The 10993-nt window shown below is 39.9% G+C and overlaps 1 long non-coding RNA gene across 1 annotated transcript; it reads left to right on the top strand.

Moving 5' to 3' along the window:
- Positions 1 to 348: 348 nt before the first annotated feature.
- LOC133059208 (uncharacterized) lies at positions 349 to 8459 on the top strand. Its single transcript, XR_009693500.1, has 3 exons — positions 349 to 453; positions 6329 to 6481; positions 8409 to 8459. It is a non-coding gene; the product is annotated as an uncharacterized LOC133059208 (long non-coding RNA).
- The last annotated feature ends 2534 nt before the right edge of the window (positions 8460 to 10993 follow it).

Below are 10993 nucleotides of genomic sequence, written 5' to 3'. Positions count from 1 at the left end.
TTTCTCATTTGAGATCTTATTTCCAAGGCCACTGCTAACCTGCTCCTATTCTTGGCTGGAGGAGATGGAAACTAAAAAAAGTGGATGCCAAGGCTTCCCTGGTGACTCAGTGGTAAAGAATCTGCCTGCCAGTGTAGTAGCCCCAGGTTCAATCCCTGGTCTGGGAAGATCCCAAATGCCTTGGGGCCACTAAGCCTGCATGTCACAGCTACTGAGCCTGTGCTCTAGGGCCCAGGAGCCGCAGCTACTGAGCCCCCATCCCGCAACTACAAGTCTCATACCCTAGAGCCTGTGCTCCGCAACAAGATAAGTCACCGCGACGAGAAGCCCCAGCGCCTCAGCGAGAGAGCAGCCCCGACTCGCCACAACCAGAGAAAAGTCCTTGCAGCAACGAAGTCCCAGCACAGGCAAAAGAAATAAAATTTTATAAAAGGATGCTGTCAAATCTCTGAGGTGGGTACCTCAAAGGTGGTGACCCTGGCGAGGCAGCGTTTTTTCTGCTCTTCACACCCACTATTAAATGGGGAACTTGAGGTTCCCTGTCAGACTCACGGAAGCTCAGTCAGGGCTGTTTTCTCCTGCCAGTGGTGGGGTAGGGGCCCAGCAGACAGAGAGCCGGAGAGGTGGGCGGGCCACATGGTTTAACCTTGAAGGCTGTCTGACTTAGTAAGAGTCCCTGCTTTCTTCATTGCTTTGGGTAAATCTGTTGGAACATTTTAGATACCTTTTCTTTTGACTTGGAAATTCAGTTTTTATGTAAGAACATTTTGAATTCTTAAATTTCTTCCCTTTTGAACTTTACTCAAGGTATAGAGAGGAGAAAAAAAAAATCAACCTTTGACTTTTTAGTACTAAAAAACTATTGAATGAGACTTCTAATTGAATGCATTTGTTTTATGTTCAAAATCAGAAGCTCTAAACTCTTAGGTCATTGGAGTAGTGGGCTTATGACCATGTGATTGTATTAAAGGGTGACAGCGAGATTCGTAAAAAAAAAAATCCTAGGCAGAAAGATCAGAAAATCATCAATTGTTTAACATATATATTTCCTAATTAGTATTTCTGTGGATATAATCTTCACTCATTGGTTCCTACAAATAATCTGCTTTGTTCTATAGATAATACATGAATATTTGGAGGTCAGGCTTTTAGCTTTCTACCTATTTATCTTTGATGTGGACCATTTTTTAAGGTCTTTATTGAATTTGATACAATATTGCTTCTGTTTCGTGTGTTGTTTGTTTGGCTATGAGGCACGTGGGAGCTTAGTTCCCTGACTAGGGGTTGAACCTACACCCCCTGCTTTGGAAGACAAAGACTTAACCACTGGACTGCCAGGGAAGCCCCTAGCTTTCTATTTAAAAAGTGGTTGGTAATGGGTGTACTCTCTGTCAAGCTTTCTTTCGTGAGTACAGTTTCTCTGAAGTTCAAAATGGTTAGCAAAGGGCATAATGGGTAGAGCAGTGGGTGTGGATTCAATTCACATGGGTCTTGAAAGCTTTCCTGCCCCTAATGGCCAGCACGACGGGATATAAATGGCTATCTCTCTGGGCTAGTTTTTTCATCAGCAAAAATTTAAAACTAGACCTCGATGACTTTTAATCTTCCTGCAAGCTGTAGCATATGTTTCTATATTGACAGTATTTCTGAAAAGCAGTAAAGCCTCTCCTTGAGAATGGAATATATTGTATGATATATTTTTTTTAATAATGAAATAATGTGCCTCTATCCAAGTAAAATCTCACACAAATAATGTCTTTTCAAGAAGTAACGGGATATCAAAACAATTCACATTTCACAAGCTTTGTTTTGTGGGGGTTTTTGTTTTTCATTTTTCTTTTTTTTTTACATTTTTAGTAAAACACATTGTTTAAAAAAATGAAGAAAGGTAATTTTTTTTTTTAATGTTGCAGCTATGTTTGAGGCATGACAATTTCCTAAGGTTTTCTGCTTTCGCCTCTTTTAGAGAGTCTTTTTTGCTTCTTTATTTCTGGTTTGTTCTCCTGTTCTTCCTGGCTGATCGTTCTGGGGAGGAAAAAATTAAAAGGAACAGATAGTTATCTAGATAAAAAGGCTTCTTCTTGCCTGAACGTTTTTATTACTTTCTCATATCCTCTCACCTCCCTAAATATGCCAGTGATTTATTCCAAACCTCCATTTTTGTCCATTGTGAGACTGAAAATACCACTAGATAGTAGCTGAAAGAGTGCCCTTCTTACCTACTCTTGAGGAAGCTACAGTCCATGGGTTTAAGCAAACACACAGGCTAAGCTGTGTATAGTTTGGAATCAGAAGTAACTTAGGAGCCCAGGGTCTCTCATGGTTTCTCTGGGAAATTTCTGAGCTTCCCACATGTCTTTGTTTCCTTTTAAATTTAAATCAGTTTCTTTCTATTTCCAAATCCCTAATTCCTCTTTGGTCATAAACAGTCACTCAGGCACACACCCTCTTTTGCAGAACCAGAGGAGCACTGGTATGCTGCTGGGATAGGTTTGAGTTGCCCGGCGCTTGGGCATCATCATCTCTCGTTGTCACCAGCAGCCCTTTTCTCTTCCTTGCTTTCCTCCATTCACTCTGAGTTCATATTCTGTCCCACAATGTCTGTTTTCACGTGCCTTTTTCACTGATTGGAAAACAAATGTATAGTTCCCATCCCCACAGGGGTCACTTACCTTCACTGTGTTCTCCATCTCACATTTCACTTCCAACCCGAGCTGCCGTTTTGCACTCGCCTTGTTCACACCACGGTTAGGGGAGGAAGTGTGGGTTGGAGTCAGAGCTGAGGCACATATTCGGAATGGGTTTACCCAAATCTGTCAGTGCACCTGGAAAAACTATACAGCAGAGTGGCTAGAGCATAGGTATTAGAATCAGAAACTAGCGTTCAAATCTAGGCTTTGCTGCTTATGAGCCATTTGCCCTTAGGAGGTCAAAGACCACCATGAATTCAGTCTCTTCATGTGTAAATTGTAGGCAAAAATAACAGCCTTATCAGACTGGTGTATGGAATGGAGATCATAGAAAATGTATTCAAAGTGCCTGGGACTTGAGAGTGAGGTACTAAATAAATAACACTAATTAATTACTTTTAATGCCATGAACATTAACACATCTGTTTCCTGATGAGCCAATAGCTCAGTCCTCAAGGCAGTTTGACAATCACTCATTGAGTACCAAATGTAGATTCTAGTCTGTGATACTCACAGAATGCATGAAAGGAGTATGAATTGTCACTTTTCATCTTTCTCTCATCTTCAGCTCTCCCTACTACACAGAGTCCAATCCTTTAGCAAGATATTCAAAGCTCTTCTCAACTTGTCCTCAGACAATCTTTCCAGCCTCCCTTATCCCCGCTTTGCCCCCACGGTCCCCACTCTTGCCAATCCAGGTTACTTACATCCATATTCTTGCTTTGTACCCTTGGGCTGAAGACAGACCAGAATGAGGCCGATCTTACTCATTTTAAGACTCAACATAAAGGTAACTTTCCCCATGGAGTCTTTCTTGGCCTGCCCTGGTCCCTAGTACCTAAAAGGTTGGGGATTGATATCTTAAGTGAACAAATGCAAGAACTAGAGCTTTAAAAACCTAGGTAGTTTTCACTTGCATGGTTTTTTTTTTGGTCAAGGGACTTGAGTGGATTCAATTAATGATGCCCCCCCCCACCACCAACTGAGCTCCATTTTCGTCTGAGGCCACATGGCAAGGCTGTACATGATACATGCAGACAAGGTCCGCCTCTGGGGAGAGCCTCCTACAAGCCTCCTGCTCTTGCTCTGTGAGATGCCAGCAGTGTGCTCAGCTAGGCTGCAGGGCAGTGACCCCAGGAAAGGGAGCTTGTCTTATCTTTTCCCTTATTTTTTCTTCCAATATTTGTGTCAAAATATTCCATTTTAAATATGTTTTAAGATCAAGGTGAGATGTGACGAATGCATTTCTACTACAATGAAGATGAGAGATCTCCTATTTCAGGAGTTCTGTTGGAAGTCTACTCTGTAGAATACAGTAGATCAGAATGCCTTTACTTCTACTCAGGTGCCATCAAAACCCAAGCAAACATCTTCCACTGGGATCAAATCTTCTTAGCTATTGTTGAATTTCAGTTAGAATTACATGTTATAAAAAAGGGATCAGAGTGTATATAACCTCAAAATGATTCATTATCAACCTCTCTACAGAGAAATATTTTTTAAGACTCAAATAAGATTTTACAGTACGAACAAGCAAAACTGAATGTTAAATGAATACTATACGATATAATTTATGGGTCTTTAATTTTTGGTTTTAGGCAGTACATCTAATTATGACAGAGAGTTTCCTGAGTTTTAAGGGTTTTTTGATCTTCGAACAGATATAAATGCCACAGGGCTGTGGGAATTTCACTGGGGCTCAACATCATTGAATTTCAGGTTACAGTACATTTCAGTACACAGCACCTACCATAGTGGGCTCTGCAGAGGTGAACTGGGTCTTACACCCAGCTCCACTGCTGGAGAACTCTGTAAACTTCATCAACACACCCGCAAGTTATTAGATCAACGTGACAGTTCACTCAGCCACTAATCACAGGGACGTAAATTTTGAGGTTGAGAAGAACCCTTACAGAACAGCTAATCTTTCCTTTTGCCGATCGGGAATTTGGGCTCCAGAGTTAAGTGACTCGTTCAAGGTTAAATGCTGGTTGAGGCTGGAAGTAGTGCTGACATCAGCGTCAGCTGACTCTTGGATCAGCACTCTTCTCAGTCTTAGTATATTGATACTTACACTTCATCCTGAGTTTGGGCATGTGATACATGAAATGCTGTTAACAGTACCCTCCTTCAATGGCGTATCTACTAGACGTGAAAAGTACAAATGGAATGCTCTTCTAAACTGGCATTGCCACTACCAAGCTGTGTAATCTTCAACTAGTTACTTTAACATCATTTTGCCTCCATTTCCTCATCTCTAAATCTTTGAACATGATGATACTTACCTCCCAAGACTGGGATGAGGATTAAAGGAGATGAAAGGTGTAACGTGTTTAGAACGGTGCCTGGCATGCAGTAAGCTCTTTGCAGGTGTTAGCAATTCTTGCTCATGTTATTTTGGGGAGTGAAGTTTGTCAGATGGCCATTTTCTTGTGGACTGGAGTGATGAACAGCTAGAGGGAAAGGCCAGGTGAATGGTGAATTTTCATAGATGGTAGATGAGCAAACTCTTCTTAATTCCTATCCAAGACCAGACAAAGGCTGATGTTCCTTCTTACTTATTCCCACCCGACCTGCTGGGCTGGGATACTCCTTCATGTTACTTATTAAAAGTGTCTAATTTGGACACATATTTGAATAAGTACAGTTGACAGGCTAGGTGGAATGACCTTAATTCTTACCAAAAGTTCTGGATTATAGACGCAAATTCCATTTGAAATGATCAACCCACATAAAAAGCAAGCAGCATGTCTAACATTATATGCTTGTTGAAACATGTAGTTGAAACATGGAGAAATTGTAGGTGGGTGTGCAGTTGGTGATGAAGAGAGCGAACAAAGGTGAACTTTGCTTGAGAAAGTGGGTATGTTTCTGAAAACTTCTCAGTAAATTAAATCTTTTAAAAAAAATAATCATTAAGCTTCTGTGAAACTCTTTATTTACCAAAGACAATCAGAGTGGAAATGCATTCTATAGTCTTACCTCTATTCTAAAGGCACGTCTAATTTAATTTGGAAAGATTATGAAAGTACTTATATATAGCATCACACATAATATGTGGTAGATATATTATTCATAAAGTGTATATAAATGTTTGTCTGTATATATCAGGTTGGCCAAAACAGTCATTTGGGTGGCCAACCTAATATATACACACATAGGTTTGGGTTTGTGTCAAGTTTAAAACATGCATCCATGCCCATTGCAAAATAAATTCCTAAAGTGAGCTGAGGCAATGAGTTTGTGTTATTCACTGATCACTAAGCAGTTAGATTTACAGCAAACATAACAGATTGATCAGAATTGACAGGAAACACAGTTAAGGGCTCTGGTGGCATGTGTCGCTGCCATTAAATTCTCCTTATTAGGAGATTGTAACTATTTAAGCCATTTACAGGATGGTCAATAAAAGGCATTCACATCAGAGGAACTTGTAAAATGGAAAGTATATTTGGAACATAGAATGGTTGGTTGGAATCAGGCTTAATTCTTTTTCTTTAAAAAATAGAAAGACAAAAGATGAGGTTGACTTGTTTGTTTGCTTTAGGTTAGGATTCTCTGTAGAAACTTGATTTCTTTTTGAGGATCCAGAAAGACACACACTCTTCTCTCATAGGACGATCATGTTTACATTCCAGGGCACAGAGAACAGACCTTTGTTGAAGGCTGAACTTTGCTGCACCAGCACGAAGTGAAAACTTGAGAATCGGTTCTGCAGCTTCCATTAGAAGAAAAGAATTGTCAATTACCCATAATTAATATTTACTGAGGACTCACAGGGGTTGTAGCAGGTATGAGAGAATGTCAAACACACCCACAAAAGTTATGTTATTTCAAGTTAAACATAGATTTGACTGCAGTGTTTTCCCACTAGTGCTATATTTTTTCATTCCTTTAGAAATATAGTTATATATTTTTAAAGAAGGGCTGACTGTATATTCTTTAACTTGTTTCTCTTTTACATCTCCCTGGGGCAAAAAGAAGCAGCAGCAACAAAAATAAAAGTTTTTATGATCCTGTTGAGTCAAGATACTAAAACATAAGTTAAATGAAGAGGCGTGGTGGTTTTAATGAAGAAAAATAAAACGATTTAAGCGTTGCCAGGTGGAAAATGAAACAATCTCTTTATATGGAATGTGTAGAAGGGGATGAGGCACATGGATGCCTGGGAAGACAGTTTCCAATGTCAGGAATTTTTTGCCATGGTCTTTGATCTGCAATCCAATTTCAGTCTTGGTCTAAGAGAAAAAAACAAAGAGGAAAACTATTACTTGTTTTAATGAAAAAAGTCTCAGTGAACCAAGGCTGACTGTGGAAAAATCATCCAGGAAAAAGGGTATTGCTTCAAAAAATAAACCTTAAAAACAAAAATCAAAACAAAAGGAAAATCTCCCTCTTTCTCACATACACAGAAACCAACTCCATAGGTCATCAAACACTTAATGTGTTGTTAAAGTTATACTATTATTTGATATCCTCTGAGTATCTTTTTTTAATAAGTAGGACTTTTATATCTTTTGAGGAGTGGCCATTGGTTCTAGCTGATAACTTTATTATTAACATAATGCAATTTGTAAAATTCTGTTAGCAGTCATCTGCCTATTGAATAGAGCCGGTGGAATGTTTTCCACTGCCATTTTGCTGTTACAATATATTCAGACTTTGTTGTAAGGACGAAGGTTACAAGTGATAATCACATTGTTAAAGAAAAAGACCACTGTTTTGGTGCCTGATGGGAGACAAAGCTGACCTGTGAGAATACCCCTTTACTCTTTGATATTCAGGGATTCTGGTAAAATGGGGCTTGGCTAAAAAAAAAAATTTCCTGACTTAAAAATATGAAAGGGAAATCTTGAGTTGTCAGAAGTGAAGAGGAAATTCAGAGTCAGAAAAATAGGTCATAGTTGGGGAGGGTGTTTCAGGAGTATCAAGCTGGACATTTTTCTTAGGAGTTTGGATTTCAATACCAAGGTCAGGATCTAAGCCACTCTGTGAAACTAGAAAGGGCTGTTTTATCTTTTAACTGGGATCAAACACCCAATCTAATGTCTAAGGGAGTCTCTAGGAAGCAGTATGTCCACATTTAGTCATTGATGGAAACAGAAGCCCCTGGAAGAAACTGGAGCTTCAAATCCACCATGAATACAGGTGAGGGGCTTCCGTAATGTGGTCAAGCAACTAAGACTCTAAAACTAAAACCCCAAACTAAAAAACAAATGCAACCATCAGGAAAATCCATACTCTTGGGGCCACAGGTAATGGAGACATCTAAAAGGAAACAATAATATTAAAAATGTTCTTGTATGAAAGGACAGACATTATAAATGTTGCAGAAACAGAGAAAGCAGATTGGAAAGCGAATGCTATAAAACTTTTAAGAGTACATTTAAATTAAAAAGCAAGAGTGAAAAATATATTAAATATATTTCTTTGTGTGTGAGATGGTCCAGGGTGAGGAGAGAAAACTCAGCCACTGTTTAGTGAACAGTGGAGCCTTCCCAATAGAATGACATTTTCCCAATTGAGGTGTTCCCCTTAATTCTTCATAGAACTATCTAGGCAATAACTGTGTTTAATTATTTATTTCATCACCCTCAAATACTAAAAACTCTGCTTTCTCATGATTTCAACATCGAGCATTATCTTGAAGGGTAAAAAAGAGAGAAACAAAAGTCAGAAGATGATGGTTCTATTCTTTCTCCTCTCTCTCACTGCCAGATGTCAGTTCTGGGATTTGGTTTTGCCCTACTTAGAAGCTGTCATTTCGTGGATGCTCATGGAAGACACGAGACTCGTGGGTCAGAGACAAAGGACTCTTGCAACACAGCAGACGGCGTGAACATCAGCATATTCTCACCAGTTCTCCCTAACCCCCAAGTTTCACAGGGTGATGCAGGAAGCCTATATGTATGCCAGCCATGTGGGGGGTCGCATCACAAGAAAGGGACTCTGAGCTCGGGGAACCCACAGTTTTGCAGCAAACAGAAAGCAATCCTGCTCTTTGTCCTAAAGCAGGCTGCTCCCTCATCCTTCAAGGCTTCTCACAGCAACCGTGGGCCTGTGACATAGCCCCAGTAGAGTGGGCAGAGTTTTGCATTCTCAGCAGGCCCAGCAAGATGTGTAGGGTCTCAAGAAACCCATAATAGAGAGTTTCCCACAGCCGGAATGTCACTTACCCTCCTGAATTCTCACTGCCTCAGCCCCCGACGCTGGTTAGATGAAGCAGTAGATATCAGATACTTCCAAGATTGGATTAGCCCTGACATGTTGTGAATCTCTATTGACAAAAGGTTTGGTTCTGACATAAAATACATGTGTTCAACCTGGGAATAAAGTTTTTAAGGTTTCTGCTTCCAGTGCAGAAAGTAGATCAGTTCAGTTCAGTTCAGTCACTCAGTTGTGTCCAACTCTTTGTGACCCCATGGACTGCAGCATGCCAGGCCTCCCTGTCCATCACCAACTCCAGAGCTTACTCAAACTCATGTCCATTGAGTCAGTGATGCCATCCAACCATCTTATCCTCTGTCGGCCCCTTCTCCTCCCACCTTCAATCTTTCCCAGCATCAGGGTCTTTTCCAATGAGTCAGTTCTTCATATCAGGTGGCGAAAGTATTGGAGTTTCAGCTTCAGCATTAGTCCTTCCAATGAATATTCAGGACTCTTTTCCTTTAGGATGGACTGGTAGAAAGTAGATAAGCATTTGTAAAATGGCAGATCTAGTAAGAGAAACAGATCAGATATTTTTAAAAACATGTTAGTGCAGCTAATGAAATCAAAGTCATGAGGAATTGAATCAACAATTAAAAACAGGAAGTGATACATTTATTTTAATATCATCTATGGTTTAGATGTATGTACTCTGATAAAATATTGAATATTATTTCCTTTGGGACCTAAAGACTTACCTATTAATTACTTTGGGCTTCCCTGGTGGCTCAGATGGTAAAGAATCTGCCTGTGATGCAGGAGCCAAGGGTTCACTTCCTGGGTTAGGAAGATCCCCTGGAGAAGGGAATGGCTTCCCACGCCAGTATTCTTGCCTGAAGAATTCCATGGACGGAGGAGTCTAGCGGGCTACAGTCCATGGGGTTGCAAAGAGCTGGACACGACTGAGCATTAATTACTTTGATTGATCTACTTTGCTTAACGTGGAGGGAAAGAAGAACTATTTCACTTCGTGATGCTAGGCTTATTCAGTGATTTTTAAAAGTTGTTTTGTATGAATATGTACAATTTATTTCTTTATAATAATTTTTGAAGTTTATATATTTACACCATCACCTTTTGCTATCTTGATGTCCTTTCGGATGACGTACTTCAACTGCCATGATCTAGAAAGGCCTCATAGTCTTGAGAAGAAAGCTTGGGTTGTCCCATACCACAGACACATACCCATGTTTCACACCAAAATTATCATCCTTTCCTTCAGATTGATAATTCAGTAGGGCCTGTGTTATGATGAGTTTCCCTTTGGTCCAAGATGGTCCCTTTGCCCTGATCTTCTATGAAAGCCGAATAAGATTTCTTCCTCTATTCTACAAGGCTAGGAAAACATGCTCAAGAGCTCATTACTCATAAATCCTTCAGACACTATTTTTCTGCCTCTTTCTAATAAACAAGGGAACTGAATTAAAGCAAATCTCCTGATACTGCATGTCCTTTTTCTTTCATGCCCGGTTTTATCAAAAAGGCTTCTGCACCACTTGCGTTCAGATCTATATCGCCATCGATGCTGAACACCTCCCCCTGAAATGACTGTACTGGACACAGCTTCCTGCTTTCTGCTCTTTTTCTGTCTGCTCTTGTTTTTCTTAAGGCACATACCAGCCGTCTGCTCCCACTTCCCCGAACACTCATTTTGTTCATGGGTTCACTCTAAACAACCATAATGTGGTTTTCCCTGAATATCAATAAATCTGATATATTTTGACTATTTATCTCGCAGGCAATAAATATCTTTTTACAAAGTGCATTTCATGAATTAGCTCAAATTACATTTGGGCTGCTTTGGAACCATAGCGAAAGGTGCCAAACATTTGCTACAACACAAGACTGTATTTAACTTCAGGGGAGAACAGAACTTCCCATTCTCTCGTTAGAAGTCAAGGTGAAAAGCCTCGTTTTCCTTTTACAAACTTCAAGCCATTTATTTTCATTTATCTGTCACTTTTATTAAAGGATTTCACGGTGATGTATGTTTCTCGAAGTTTAAGTATGAATCAAAATGAGCCTTTGTGTTTATTTGCAGGCTGGGAATAGAGATGCAGACATAGAAAGAAATTTTGGACACAGCGAGGGGGAAG

The sequence above is a fragment of the Dama dama genome, chromosome 7 (assembly GCF_033118175.1).
Source record: "Dama dama isolate Ldn47 chromosome 7, ASM3311817v1, whole genome shotgun sequence".
Taxonomy (NCBI): Eukaryota; Metazoa; Chordata; class Mammalia; order Artiodactyla; family Cervidae; genus Dama; species Dama dama.
This window is presented reverse-complemented; position numbering and strand designations above follow the sequence as displayed.